This window comes from Metopolophium dirhodum, chromosome 1 (assembly GCF_019925205.1).
Source record: "Metopolophium dirhodum isolate CAU chromosome 1, ASM1992520v1, whole genome shotgun sequence".
NCBI lineage: Eukaryota > Metazoa > Arthropoda > Insecta > Hemiptera > Aphididae > Metopolophium > Metopolophium dirhodum.
Genome location: NC_083560.1, coordinates 10538510 through 10554834, shown reverse-complemented (window position 1 = coordinate 10554834; position 16325 = coordinate 10538510). Strand labels below are relative to the sequence as shown.

General features: G+C 29.6%; 2 long non-coding RNA genes and 1 pseudogene across 2 annotated transcripts; 1 reads left to right on the top strand and 2 right to left on the bottom strand.

Annotated features, from left to right (window-relative positions):
* Positions 1–828: 828 nt before the first annotated feature.
* LOC132935082 (uncharacterized) lies at positions 829–1818 on the bottom strand. Its single transcript, XR_009663157.1, has 4 exons — positions 1623–1818; positions 1415–1551; positions 1234–1324; positions 829–1165 (listed from the first exon to the last, which is right to left on the bottom strand). It is a non-coding gene; the product is annotated as an uncharacterized LOC132935082 (long non-coding RNA).
* A 196-nt stretch (positions 1819–2014) lies between these two features.
* On the bottom strand, positions 2015–4066 carry LOC132935081 (uncharacterized). Its single transcript, XR_009663156.1, has 6 exons — positions 3894–4066; positions 3662–3827; positions 3105–3339; positions 2862–3028; positions 2199–2358; positions 2015–2127 (listed from the first exon to the last, which is right to left on the bottom strand). It is a non-coding gene; the product is annotated as an uncharacterized LOC132935081 (long non-coding RNA).
* A 9143-nt stretch (positions 4067–13209) lies between these two features.
* LOC132935080 (uncharacterized) lies at positions 13210–13879 on the top strand (annotated as a pseudogene).
* Positions 13880–16325: the final 2446 nt, after the last annotated feature.

The window sequence follows — 16325 nt, the reverse complement described above, 5'->3', positions numbered from 1 at the left end:
TGTTCTTACTACACACAATTTTAGCCCTGCTGAAGAGTATATAATTTTACTAAACCAATTTGACTAATATTAAATCAATTATTTCAAATTACAATACCAATAAAATTATATTATATTTTATTTTCCTGTCAATTGCTTTTGAACTTGATATTCATTCCATAGCATATTTTAACTAATTTTATTTAATTTCTACAAAAAAAAAAAAAAATAAAAAGTGGGCAAGTGGCTGTCGCTCTCCTATACAGTAGATTACAAGTCAGTCACTATAACAAATGGTGTGAAATTTGTATTCAATGATATAATATCATTGTATAAGAAAAACGATTATGAGCGGAGAAAAGTTGGAAACTGAGTAAATCTGTAAACAGTTCGAAACAAGTCAACAATAAACATAGGTATTCAAAATTAAAATTCCACAACTGAAACAATTGCATAAAAGCAACAAAAAATTGATTTACAATACAAAAAAAATGAGTTAGTTGTCGAAATATGCAGCCCAAAAGTTCACAGTTCAAATCGTTATGGTCATGAAAAAATTATGTGCTCACTCAGCATATCATACTATCACCCAGGACAAATATGTAAAAGCATACAAATTTACGCTCTAATCATAATAAAATGTAAATAAAAAACTTAAAACTTAAGTTAAAAAGTTTAAAGCAACATATTGATCATAACTCATAAGACTACTTTTAAAGTTCTGTGATATCCATAGATATAAAAACAGAATGTTCTCATTGTTTTAAATGCCTACAGTCATATCTTGTATTATATTCAAATTTATTTCTTCTTACTCACTTAAAATTTCTTATTTAGTATGTACAAAAAACTACTACAAGTATAACAATAAATTACAGCACATTAGTCATATATCTCTAAATTTTAAATTACAATTAAGCTATAAATACGACAAGTATGAAAACTATGATGGTATAACTAATAAAGATCTTAAATACTTTTTCCTCAAACTATAAAATTTAAAAATAAAGTTTTCTTATAATTATAAGTAAGTCTTAGACACATAATTTTATTCAAAAAGATGATTCAGAGTGCAATTGAAGGTAATAAGTGTTTGCTTAGCCTTCTTCCAAAGAAGTTTGTCTTTTCTTGTTGAGAAGTAAATTCCATGAATGGGAAACATGAACGTATTTGACGACCAGTAAACCTATAATTTACACATTCAATAAAATTTGATAGTTAATATTACTATGAACAATAAATGTACCTACATACTTTGTATGTATGCATATGTAGGACACCACAAATTTATTAACAGCCTACATCTTCAATATAATATATCTTTTCACAGCTCATGCCAACTATTCTGAAAGGTGTAGCCAGGTTTGTCAAAAAATCTTGTACAATAGTTACAATATCACAAATTTAAAATTGGATACATGAGTGATAAACTTACATAAGTGTGTGTGAATTAGACATTATTAAGTATCTAAGGCTTTTCTGGGTGAATTAAAATCATCAACTGTAAGGTCTCCATATCCTTTATTCGTCTGATCATTTTCTTCTAACTTATCGTCGGAAAAACACAATATTCTGAAAATGTCAAGTTTTAAAAAATATATAAACACAACAGAAATGCATGAATAATGTTAAATAAATTTTACTTCTTAGATAAGATTTACTAGTCGTGCTCAGAGCAGTACTACCAGTGTTGCTGTAGAAATGATTACCGCCATTATTTCCTTCTATTTTCGTTTTTTGGAAATCTATATTTGTGAACAAATTAGCATATTAGACTGACCCTATATTATTAAGAAATATAAACAGTACAACTAAAAATGAAAATGAAAATGAAGGTAATGTGGCAAAGCGATATATTGGATGTTTTACTAAAAAGAATACACTTATGAATTATGATATTGTTCTAAAACATATGATTACAACTCTATACGAATGTAGTCTGTTTTTCTGTTCAAATTTTAAATATCTAATCGAATAATTCAAAAGTCGGTGAATAATAAAATAATATTATGTTGTTATGGTTAAGTTAGGTTTTCACCACAATACAGGAAATATATATCTACAGTCCCCTTGCTGCGGTTGGCGATACCAAATTCTTTATTAGTCTGTTCATTTTCTTCTAACTCATCGTTGGAGAAACACAATTTTCTGAAAATGTCAAATTGTATTAAATATATAAATACAACTGAAATTCATGAATTATGTTAAATTAATTTTACCTCTTGGATATAATTTATTAGTCGTGCTCAGAGTAGTACCAATGTGTCTGTGAATTACTAAAATGTATTTTACTTCTCTAGAAATTAGCCATCTATGCTGCATCTGAAGTAAAATCTGGGGAACGCCTATGCACAACAATCAGATCACCAGTGAGGAATTCTAAAATAATTTAAATTACAATTAAACTATAAATACGAAAAGTATGAAAATTATGATAGTATAATTAATAAAGATTTTAAATACTTTTTTCTCTTATTATACAATTTAAAAATAAAGTTTTTTTATGATTATAAATAAGTCATTGGAAAATAATTTTTTTCACAAACATGATTTAGAGTGCAATTGAAGATAATTGGTGTTCACTTAGTCGTGCAAAATTTGCAAAATATGTGTGTAAACTCTAAAAACATTATGATAATAAAGTATGAGAGACAATGTTAATAGTAGGTATTTGGAAAGTAAATATTTAAATTTTTGAACAGAGTATTTTTAATTAAGATTTAATTTTACTATTAACGTTGAAATTTAGTAATAACAATTGCATGAAAACAACTGTTAAGTGTAAGTCATCTGCTAAACAACTTAACATAAACTATAGACCTGAAAGATATAAGTTATAAATAAATGTGATATTATATATAAAATAAACAATTCATATTAACCTGTATCAATAATTAAGGTGTACATCTTATTAGTTTGTATCTATATGAAAGTTTAGATGTTCATAATGTTAACATGATTTTACACTTCAATAGAACTTCCTAGCTCCTTGTATGTGGTACATCGTATATTTCAGTTTGGAAAATATAAGTATAATCCACTGAATGAACTAAAAACGATAATCTATTAAGTAACTTTCGGTTTCGGCAAACATTTAAAATTGGATACTTGAATGATATACTTACATAAGTGTATGTGAATTAGACATTATTAAGTATCTAAGGATTTTCTGGGTGAATTAAATTCATCAATTGTAACGTCTCCAAATTCTTTATTTGTCTTTTCAATTTCTTCAACCTCATCGTTGGATGATACGCTTTACCCTTGCAGACATTGTTCGGTTCTGGAGATAACACAGTCGTCTACCACCGCAGCGGCACAGCGCAGCACAACCAACACCTTCATTCGAAACACAATTTTCTGGAAATGTCAAGTTGTAAAAAATATATAATTACCATGAATTATGTTAAATGATTTTACATGGATGCGATTTATTAGTCGTGCTCAGAGTGGTACCAATGTCGCTGTAAATTACTAAAATTTATTTTACTTCTCTATCTGAGACAAATGGTTTGGATTATGTTTTGAGAGCATTGTTTACAATCAGTCATTGAGAAATAATCCGCGAAATAATTCACTAGTGATTCAAATGTAGGTAAACAAAAAAATAATAATATTATAGTGGTGAGACATCATCCTGAATACTCTCTCCCGTGACGACTCTCCTGACGGACACACTTACCTGGCCGTCATGCACAACTCGCTTATTTGTGCAATATTTTGTCTGCTAACGACCGGCAACAAGTAGCGACGTCACGCTCCACCCTCGCCGACATTGTTCGGTTCTGTTGACAACACCGTCGTCTACCACCGCAGTACGAAGACACCTTCATTTGAAACACAATTTTCTGAAAATTTCAATTTGTAAAAAATATATAAATACCTAATTCATGAATTATGTTAAATGATTTTACATAGATGCAATTTATTAGTCGTGCTCAGAGTATTTTTCTTCTCTATCCCAGAAAAACGGTTTGGATTATGTTTTGAGATCATTGATTACAATCAGTAATTGAGAAATAATCCGCAGATACAATGTCAGATAGAAATTGGGATAATCATTTAATTCAAACATGTTTAGACATTATTTCCTTCTATTTTCATTCTTTGGAAATCTATAGGTGTGAGCAAATTGGCAAATTAGACTGACACGATATTATTAAGATATATAATCAGTAAAACTAGAAAATAATACTTACAAATTAAAACCAACATAATGTGGCTAGGCGATACTTCGGATGTTTTACTAAAAACAATACACTTATGCATGGCGATTATGTAATAATATTTATGAATAGAACTATTAGTACTCTGCACGACTGTGGTCTGTATTTTTTTGTTCAAATTTCAAATAATTGCAATTCACGAGTGCTTCAAACGTCGGCAATCGAAAAAATAATAATGTTACGTTTTTATTTATTTGATAACAATTATTATTATCATAGTTAGTACATAGTGATAAGTCACAATGATTATCAATCGGAGGTACTTCTCGCCGGTCGGTGGCGGGCATTACATTTTACCGAAGACCGAAACTTCGTGAAGACGTGAACGCAGGTTACTGCCTGCTCTACGACCCGCGATTTAAGAAGTAACACGGGCGTTTTTTCGTATGATATATCAGTCTTATATAGCAAATTTACGCTCCGTGTGATACTTTTTTATTTTTTGTGTCTTTGTGCACGATACGTAGTCGAGATAACGCTTCGCTTTTCATCTTTTCCGGAATTATTACGTGAAATCGGTTTCGGTTTTTCGTGTAGGTGACAGTCAGATCCGTACTGAGCCATTTTTTTATCCTGAAGCAGAACTTAAGAAATGTGACCCCTGGGTTTTGGGATTGACACACCCACAGCTTTTAATATTATTAATACTGTAGTGATCCCTCACTGCTCGCTTATATTTTTGAGTTCGTCGACGTTGATGGTGAATGTAGGAGAGAAGGTTGTAGAGCGACAAGTTACACAAGTTAGTTATAAGTAATTTATTTAAAAAGTAATTAATTTCATATATAAATTTGAGGACAGAGCGAAAAGCATCTGCCCGAGACTCAACGTGTGCGTAGTGCAGACTCTGTACTAAATCTAATTTTACTATAGATTCTATCTTATATTTATATAAAAACTATACGGATACAAATGTACACGGTAGAGTCCAGGAGGTGGATATTTGAAAGGAACCGGAGATGGACGTTGTTATTGCACAAACAACCCGAGAGAATGCTTGGCACTTATTGGTACAAAGTTAATTAAGTTTTGCAGATATTCATAATCCGTTTACTTAGTCCTTAAATTGCACTGTCACTCACGGATTATTTTCATAGGTTGTTTTCGCACTTTTGTGTAAATGCAAAATGTTTTTTAATTGCGCTGTCAAACTCTAGGTACGTACATTGTACGTGGTTCTTGGAATCGTTGATGTAGTTAACCTTCTTGTTGTTGTTGTCCTATCGTGAGAATGTACTTAGAATATTAGTAATACTGTCGGTTTACTACAATACGATTCGGAATAATCTGAAAAGTTGCAATTAGGTTTCGAGGAACAAGAAATAACATTTTTAGCCACAAGTATATAATTTTTAATTATTCAATTACTATCTTCTTATACTATGGTAAATAAATAAATTTGATATATGCAAATTATTAGAATTATTCAAAATAATAGTTAATATGCTAGCGATTTATGTTTCTATAGAAAGTATGGCCATGCTTGACAATCTCTCCTTAACCATTGTAGATCTTAAGTATGTTTTTATCAATTTAAGTTTACTGAAACTCCTTTCACATGTTACGTCCCAACCGACGTCGATATATACCTCAACGCAGAAATGAAATACGTGATGTACTAGGTATGATGAATGTTTATTATCGTAGTACAAAATTACAATGTTATAATATATGGTGTAAAAGAGTGGTGTCACGACTCTTTAAGATAGAATATAAACTGTGAGTGGTGTTACGACCTGACTCTGAATGTCCCTAACCGTCTGAAGAGCTCTTGTCCTGGGCTTCTATATAAATGATTGTGTCCTTTGGAGTGGGTGGTTGTAGTAGTGGCTAAGCTCAGTCATGAGACAGAGTCCGGCTCTCGAATTTGGTATGCTGGGTCACTCGCGATTGAATATAGTCCACAATTTAATATGTATGGTTCATACATTATTATTTATTTGTATAGATGTAATCATATAAAATAAGTAATAATTATTATAATAATATTAATATTAACAAAAAATTCAAATTTTATTTGATCAAACACTTCACAATATTATAGCCAATAGTCATACTATAACACATTATTGTTATGTTTACTTAAGAAACAATATCAAAGGTACAAAGCTCATGAGACAGATTTCGAGACCCGAACTATTTGGTATGCTGGTCGACTCGTATCTTTCGTATGGGTATTGGCTTTCCAGGAAAGATCCGTGTGACGACACCTTCTATAGTTCAATTGTTTTCTCTACGATTTTGAAACGACCTCCGCATGTTATACTATACTAATTGCCTTATTAGTTATAGTGTCAAATATTATTAGAAACGTGCGGCGCGCAGTACACAGTTAATATATGACTACTTAATACGTGGGTGCGTAGCACCTCCCTTCTAAAAAAATACTTTATGTTAAAAAGCTTAAACATAAATCGTTAACATTTCCATAGTATGTAGTTATTACAATAGTTTTACAATAGTGATACATTGGTTATAATACATTGATACATAAAATAGTGATAAATTGGTTATAAAATAGTGATACATTTGGTTAGTAATATAATAGTTATTAGATATCAGTACATTTTTTTTTTATATAAGTATATAATTTCTTTTGTTTTACATTTTCTTCTTAGTCTAGTGTTAGTAAATGGTGGTCATATATGTGTGGTTAATATACGTATTCTGTTATTTCGGGCGAAATGAAAATAAAGTCATAACTCATAAAGATAACATAATAAATACTACCAATAACAAATTAGAAAATTATAATAATAATAATAATTCAATAATTGTAAAGTAATAAACGAGAAACGAGTAATCAATGAAGAAATACATTTTATATTGAATATATAATATAACGTTTACGTATCAGTATTATACAATAATTAATAATTTTTCTTAAGTTAATCATTTAATATTTTTGCGCCCCCCAGCATCAGGCGCCCAAGGCAAATGCCTCGCTCGCCTCTGGTGGCAGTACTCTAAAATAAATTGCTGTACCAAGATACGTGCAATTTTCGTTGATTGTTTATAAAGGAATTTAAAACCATAACATTTTCAAGTTATTTTGATTCATGTTGAGCTGTTAATATAGACATATTTTTCTTAATGGTCGATAAAATTTTTTTCGTTCGGTCCAATAACTCGAGAATGTAATACGCCTACAACGTTCCTCGTAAGTTTTACTTGGTAGATGATAAAAAAAAGTCCAGCATAATTCCACAATAGATTTTTATGAGTGTCTGAAGTTGGAATTTTGACAAATTTCGTAAAAATCACTAAAATTTGAAAATTATTTTGAGTTAAAAATTCATACAAATGTATACCTCTTTTTATTCGAAAATTGAATATATATATATATATATACATACGATTCCAGAGATTCTACCCTTGACCAAAACAAAATATTTCAGAGCTGTAACAACTGTCATGCGTTACTAGGAAATAGGAATCATGTTTTTAATTTATTATTAATTAAATTAAATTTTAGATTCTGAGTGAAACGGTGAATGTATTGATTTTACAATGATATGTAATTATTTTTTCACTTTTAATTTTTCGTTTTCTCATGTAACGATTTTTTTATTTTATTGTTATTCAAGAACGAATCTAGACTACAGATACATGAACATTTTTGCTGAATGTTTATATTAGCATTTTCTATACATCATAAAATGTTGACAATTTTTTGACACTTCTGGAGCTGTTTACAGACATTGTCAGTTTTCAATTTTATTAGTTTTTTTTCTATAAATATCAATAAAATTTAATTTGTTGAGTAAAAAAGCGTGAAAATTTAATGCAAGGCTCCTGATATATTGTTATGATAGCACAAAAAATAATAAAAACACATAGGCAATTTTTTTTTTAAAAGCATTTTAAGTTCAAATTTTGACAAAATTTAATAATTATTTTGTAGTTAAAAATGTATAAAATGTCCAACTTTTACAGCAAAGGATTGAAAATTTAAAACAAGATTCCATGTAAATAGGTTAAATATAAATTACATTATTCACAATAATATCATCAAATATAATTAGTTAATAGTAAATAGGCCGTCTGACCGTTATTTTCGCTCAGAATCATTTTTATTATACAATGATATTTTATAATTGAATTCAAATTTAACACCATCCATTTCAGTGACACACTTGTGCAGCAGAGCGACATCCACTTAACCACCTTTTTTTTATTACTATTTTACAATAACTATAATATACAAAATTAAACTGGCATCACTGAAGTAAATGCAAAAAAACCAATAAAAAATGTATTTCTTTAGAATCGGAATTACATGAAATAAATGTATGTATAAAAATTAGATTTCTTTATCTAATTTAGAAAAAAAGCTTGCCAAGTCAGGGTTCGGCATGTAAACTTTCTTCATTTTTAATTTTTAGAAATTAATTAACAGATATCACACACAAGCGGTGTAACAATTTGAATACAGAAAAATGTCGATGTGAACAGCCCCACAAAAAACCATTTTCATTTTCATTTAGTAAGATAGATCTCCGAAACCAGAGAGCGGCTTTCGTTGTTTGGGGTCTTGTTACATTCACATTGGTTAGGGGAAGTGCAGTAAGGATTTTCAGAATTATATCTTTAATAATTATTTCATTAAAGAACAAAAAAATTTTTTCTTTTTAAATTTAAGATTCCTCATAGGTTAAACAACTTTTCTCAAAAAAAAAAAATGTCTTAAAGAAAGTCAAATTAAATTTTTATGAGCGTTTGAAATTTATATTTTTACAACATTTGATATTCTTTCAACGAGCAACATGCAAATGTGAGGAGTACAGTTGATCCAATTTTGTATTGTTAGCTTTAATATTAAAGTGATATGATATAATATTAAAATCAAAATTAAAGAGAAAAATATTTTTTAAGGAACCTTATAGAGAAGCAGTAAGCATTTATTTGTATTTTATTTTTAAAACAAGTTATGGATATTTTAAGATATTAAGATATAATTATTTATTTATCAATTTGTTTTGACTAAAAAGGCTGAGGCCTTACTATATTCAAATATATGTCCAATCACACAATTATAGATATTATACAATGTGCCCATGAACTGGTGAGTACGAGAGTTGAAAGCACAATAAAATAGCTTTAAAATAAAAACCTATCAACAATATTCTCACCCTTAAGTTTCATTTCTTAACCTATGAAACAATTTTTTTTTGTGTGTGTGCACACGATATGTAAGTGAAACAATTGTTACGTCCCAGCCGACGTCGAAATATACATCGACGCAGAAAATACGTGATGTACTATGTTTTGATGAATGTTTATTAACCAAGTACAAAATTGCAATGTTATAATTTATGGTGTAGAACGATGCTCGGCGACCCTGTCCACTTTCTGTTGAGTGCTATACATAAATACACATCATAGCACAGGTCGGTCGGTGTGTACAGAGTGCGTGCGAAGCATCTGGTGACCGGTCACCACGGACTATTTTTGTACGTGCCCGGCCCAATCAACTAGGAATCGTGTTTTTTAATTTCTTATTAATTATATTAAATTTTTTTATAGTTATTTCACAATAAACATATTCAAAATTAAAATACCACAACTGATATTATTGCAAGAAAGGAAGAAAGCAATTAAATATTGATTTATTTAAAATCAGTATGACATGAAACAAATGTATTCATAGAAATTAGATTTCTTTATCTCATATAGAAAAAAGGTGGGTAAGTTTGGTTAGTGTTGGGTAAGTGGGTTATTTGTTCAAACACTTAACAATATAGCCAATATAGTCATACTGTGTTATTATTTTTATGCTTAGTTAAGAAACAAAATCGATATCTGTGAATCAATAATTTTTCTGAAGCTAGACGAACAAAAATATAACAATATGTATTTTCCCACATGGCGATAAAATTTATTGCATTTCATTCTATCTAGAGTTATCTTTATTACCTATTGGCTATAATATTAGTATGGACAGTCCATTTTATTGATTTCAGTACTCGTTCATTACTAACAGAGTTAACATAGAGTAAACAGTTTATATTACAATTTATAAAAATGGACGTAATTATTTATTACATGTTAAGTGAAAAGGGAAAAGTTCTTATAGTCTATAATAATTATAAATGTTATAAGAAACACACCATGACAACAAATATAATTCGCACCCTTGGTACAAGACCGCCACAACTCAAAAAACATAGTTATGAGAAAATTAAATTGGTTACTTTTAAATCTTTAGTTTTAATACTTTGAAGTTGTCCATAATACCTTAAGATTATAATTTTTTATATTAATCTAATTATTTAAATCTCAATCAGACAAAGGAAAATGAGGTTGTGGCAGTTTAGCAATAGGAATTTCGAGTTGTAACGGTATTGTACCGAAGGTGCCATTATTTTTATTATTATAATATGTTTTCGTGTGGGAACTTACGTACGGGTGTAATTTATTTTGTGTGGGGACTTATGTATGTACACCCAGGCATGATTTTTACCTGCCATATCTCGTGTAGGAACTTACATTCGCCCGTATAGTGGTATAAAATTTGAACTTAATGATATATCATTGTATACGAAAAACGATTCTGAGCGGTGATGGTTTGTCAGCGTGGATATTTTATATTATATTTATATTGTTATTAGTTATTACTCATTATTAATACGGTAGCAGGTAAGTTGAATAAAAATTATAAAATAAAAAAAAAATAAAATCGTTATTCTTGGTTATTTAATATGTAATTTCCTCCAATTTTGAACATAAAATAGGTAACTATAAAATAAAGACCATGTTTTGACCTAGTTTTGCGATTTTTTAGTTACAGAATAACCTAGTCAGGGATCGGCATGTAAACTTTCTTGATTTTTAATTTTTAGAAATTTATTAACAGATATCACACACAAGCGGTATAACAATTTGAATACAGAAAAATGTCGATGTGAACAGCCCCACAAAAAACCATTTTCATTTTCATTTAGTAAGATAGATCTCCGAAACCAGAGAGCGGATTTCGTTGTTTGGGGTCTTGTTATTAAGATATTAAGATATAATTATTTATTTATCAATTTGTTTTGACTAAAAAGGCTGAGGCTATAAATATTTTTATTTTAATAAATCTAGATAACCTTATAAAAAATCTTGTATTACATTTGAAAATCTTAGATTTAAAAATAAAAATTTTTAGAAATTTCATATTCAAAATAATTTGCACATTTTCTTGATTTTTACGCTTTTTGTCAAAATTTGAACTTTAAATGCTTATAAAAGAAAAATTGTGACTATGGATTTTTAATATCTTTCAAATGTCATTGTAACAATACATTAAGATCCTTGTAATAAATTTTTTATTCGACAAATAAAATTTTATCGAGATTCATAAAAAAAAACCCAAAAAAAGCTGGAAACTAAGTTATTTTTTATTCGAAAATATATACGATTCTAATTTCCAGTTTTTCTACACTCAACCCAAATAAAATTTTTGAGAGCTGTAACTACTGTCATGGATTACTAGGAATGGTGTTTTTAATTTTTCATTAATTAAATTAAGTTTTTTTTTTATTACTATTTCGCAATAAGCATATTCAAGATGAAAGTGCCACAACTGAAATAATTACAGAACACCAATAAAAAATTGATTTATTTAGAATAAGAATAACATGAAACAAATGTATGTATAAAAATTACGTCGACGGCTATGTTGTGTATTGTCCAATGACGAATATTATTTCTTATAGACTTCTGGAATATATTGATATTGATGACATATTGTTTAGTAATATAGTATTTAGCTTATAGACTAGTCACTATAGTATTTAATTTTTCAACATGCCCGGGCATCGTTGTATTGTTCCGGCGTGTACTTCGGGATATGACTCTTGCACTCAAAAACGCCACTTTTTTACTGTCCCTAAATATACAATCAGACTTCCTCAATGGACAAAAGCTATACCCAGGAAGGAATTTGTAATCAAACCGAAACAATTGGTTTGTGAACTACGCTTCAGATAATCAGACATAATACGTAAGAAAATTATGACGGATAAAAACGGGAAAAGTACTTGCAGAGGTTTGTAAATTTGTAATTAAAAATGATCTTTTTTTTTTTTTTATTAGCTATTAGTATATAACTGATAAAAAAAAATGATCTTATACTTAATTATTAATTTAACTCTATAACTAAATACTAATGAGTATCAGGATTCAACTTTTGTGATTGATTTAGATCTTTAAATATTCTTATAACCAATCAATTACCTATTGCTTAATATAGTATTAAAAATAACCTAGGATTTTTAATGCATATTATTTATTGCTCGTGGAAATAAATTGTATTGTTAAATTTATCTATTATAAGAGTTTTATTTATTTTTATTTTATTTTAACCTATCTAGGTACCTATTTTAATTTAAAATAAATATTTAATTATTGCAATTTTAATGTGTGGTAGGCTTTGTATCAAATACCTAGATTACAAGAAGGACCAGTCCGTTCTATATTTCCAAACTTTATTTTAATTTCTACTCAAGTACTTATGGAAGTGGGAAGTTAACTGATAGTTAAAATCTTGAATTTTTTTTCTGTATTAAAACCTATAAAAGCTTGCTTACTGCTTGTAACCACTATTTACTTTTGGATTGTGAGTATTGAATTTACAATGTGTGTTTTTAAAATTTTTAACATTCAGGTCTTACAATTTACTCTGAAGTGGTTGGATGATTTGGAACAACGAGTTGTTGATAAATTCATAAATCCTGTACACTTTCTAACAAGCAACACAGCTGGAGGATTGAGAATAACTCTGACTTCTTCAATTCAAATTTGCTGTTATTGAAAGGAGAAGTATAATATGAATTATGTTCTCACTGGCAAAATATACCAAGATTCAGCAGAAGTAAGAATCCCGCTCAGAGAAAACCGCTCAGAATCTAAAATATTTAATTGTTACAATTTATATTTTTAGAGATTCTTTGGTACAGTTCGCCAGGCAGGTGGTGCTAACGATCATCCAGCTACACCAACATTTTTGAAACTGTATAAAATGTTATCAGTGTATAGTGTATTAAAACCTCCAAAAACTGGAAACTGTATTGTTGAGAACAACGAACCATCCAAAAGTTTAATTAGCTTGGATAGTATCAAAATATATATAAGAATCCAGAAAAAAAATCAGTGTTGGAAACCATTCGTGTAAAATTAAATTTTGCCATTGAACAAGATTACTGGACTATAGTTGAAAATAGTGATCATGATAGTTTTTTGGCACCAGTAGTTGACTGTGTAATTTATTATGTAACTGGATATTTATGCAAGCAAGTTTTACGCTACAGTAAATGTGCAGTTTGTCGTTCAGCAATAATACAGTCTAATGTTTCATTTGAACCAGTTGCTCGTCTTAAAAACATGAAATCTAGAAGATTTTTATTACACCCAAACAAATATTTTTTTAATTTTATTTGTAAAATAGAAAATTTATTTTGTAAATATTGTATGATGGCTGATGTGTGTGAATTTATCTTAGCAGATTTGTTGAAGAATAATACTTTATATTTCCCTTGCTTTGAACACAGCGAACAAATAATTGCATTTAGTATTAGATATTATATTAATATGAGGATGAGGCAGTTTTCTTACAAGCACAACTCGGATGTAAAGAATTAAAGAAAGATAATATGACTAATAAAAAAGTAGCAAAATTTACAAAAACTTAGCAATGTACCATGTTATGATTTTAATGTTGTGTTTATTTTTTTTTTTTTAAATTAATGTGTATATTATAATTAATTTGATCAAAAAAGTTAATTTTTTATTATTTGTTTTAATATTTTTCTTTTTAATCTCAAGGCTCTAACAAAATTAATACTTTATTGTATACAAACCTAATAGTAATAACTAATAAATTATAATTGACAATATAACTATAACAATTAATATTAAGTAATTATAGAATTTTTCAGACTTGGGTAAAACAGTTTTTAAAAGTATTTCAAGTACATATTCCAAATAATTAAAAAAAAGTGATAATAATATTCCTAAGTATTCTAAATATTTTTCGAATACTTTTTTTAGTAGATTTAGATCTCAATAGCAAAAATAATTTTTTTTTAATTCTGTGTTTAAAAATGAACATTATTATAATCTTGATAATACACACCTATATGGCCAACTATTAGTTATAAATTATATTCATGTTCGACCGTGGAACGGGGTCGCCGCCAAAATCCTGGACGCTCTAAGTCGCGCGAGATGTCGAAGCTCCGCGCGACGCGTTCCCCCTCTGGAGTTACCGCGCCGCCGTCAACGGCCGACGAGCGGGCCATCGGCCGTCGCGAACTTTGTGGCGTTTGTCTTTTTCCAACGGCTGAACGTAGCGCAACGTCCGCGCTATCGTTCCCGTGTGTCGTAAAACCTCGTGTGAACGCAAGGTGCAAGTGTGCCCGAGCTGTTATCAGCGGCCACGATCGATACCTAGTACCTATTACTGAAGTACGTTTTCGCTTTATTATCGTTGTCGCAATACGTATCTATTTACATCGAGTAAAATAAAAATTCGCGTGTGACCACGCCTGTTTGTCCGTCGGGTCCGTCGTGATTGACGTCCGACGTCAAGCTCACATCGAGCTTCCGCTCGCGTCTATTAACGCCGTGCGCGTGTTTTGTTACCCTCCGCGTGATCGAGAGTGTTTGCCACGGAAAAGTACGTGAATATTATACTAATTTCGCGTTCGCGCTACTCGCGTGGAACCACGGGCCATCATCGTCAAGCGATTAGCGGAAGATTTGTCCGCCGTCGCCGTTCCGGCGAGGGACCGATATTGGTCGGCACCACGGATCGCCGCAGTCGCCGAGCCACGTAGCCGCCGAGCGGCTGGGGGTCCACGGCAGCCTTAACACATAACATACGTCAATAAGTGACATGAATGCATTATTACAATATTGTTGGATTATTATTATTTTTTTTTCATAATAAATATAATAATATGTAGATTCTACACCAAATAATTGTATTATTAATGTTTATTAAGTATAATCAGTTTTTCGACGAAATTTATTAATACGAAATTTACATGCGTACAGCACTGTAGTCCCGACAGTCTTATATTTACTGCCACTAAGTGCAGATGATCGATCGTACTCAATTATGGTTTTATATTACCCATTTTTATAAAAAAAATAATCGTAATAAAATAATTATAAATGTGCACGTTTTGTTATGTCTACTTATGTAATTTGTTATATAAAATAATTATTATAATTTTGTTTATGATAACACGAGATGTTTTGTAAAAAAAAAGGAATTCGAAAAAAAATTGGTAAGGGGTTCCGCGATTTCTAGAAATCTTTCATCAGGGGTCCGTGGTCTACAAAAGATTAAGCTGATCTAGATAAATTTGTCTCTATACAAAAGAATGAAATACACTTTTTACTGTCAATTTATTTTTTTTTTTTTAATAATTAATACTTTATATTTGAATTGTCGTCGTCTCAGTAAAAAAATCGGATTTCCATAATAATATTATATACCCATTGTTTATTATTGATATTTTCGTTAGGGGCCCAGCTTAGTGCTCAAATATGCCTACATTTCATTGTTATCTTGTGTTGGTGACTCGTCAACAGTAAATTAGTGGAAAAATGATTATAATGATTTAATTTATAACTTATTTTTGGGTAGAGTAAGCTATATACCTACCGCGTATTTAATTGTGTTTTCCTATTTCCGACGTGTGTTGTACCGATACGGGTCAACTGTGTCAACCAACTGCAATGGGCTTGAATTTTTAATTTAATTAAGTAATCGAAACAATATAAATCTTTATACAATTATTATTTATCAGATAGGTTAGGTTTACATACTACTTTACATAATAACAATAATAATTATAATTATTGTATATCTACTAAAAACGATTTAAATGCATACCTACTAAAACTGTTGTAAAGGTTCATAATAATTAAAGTTTACTATGACGAGTTGTTTAAAATAGTTTTTTGTTGATATTTATACCTAATTTTGAAAATGTTTTTTCAGTTATACCTTAGTCAGGTATTGATTAAGAGGACGTCGCACCCGCCTGTGTTGTCTCCGTCTTACACACGTACGTTATAGCAAATTTTCGTTCGCTAGTTTCAATAGGCTGCTGTTATTTTTGATTT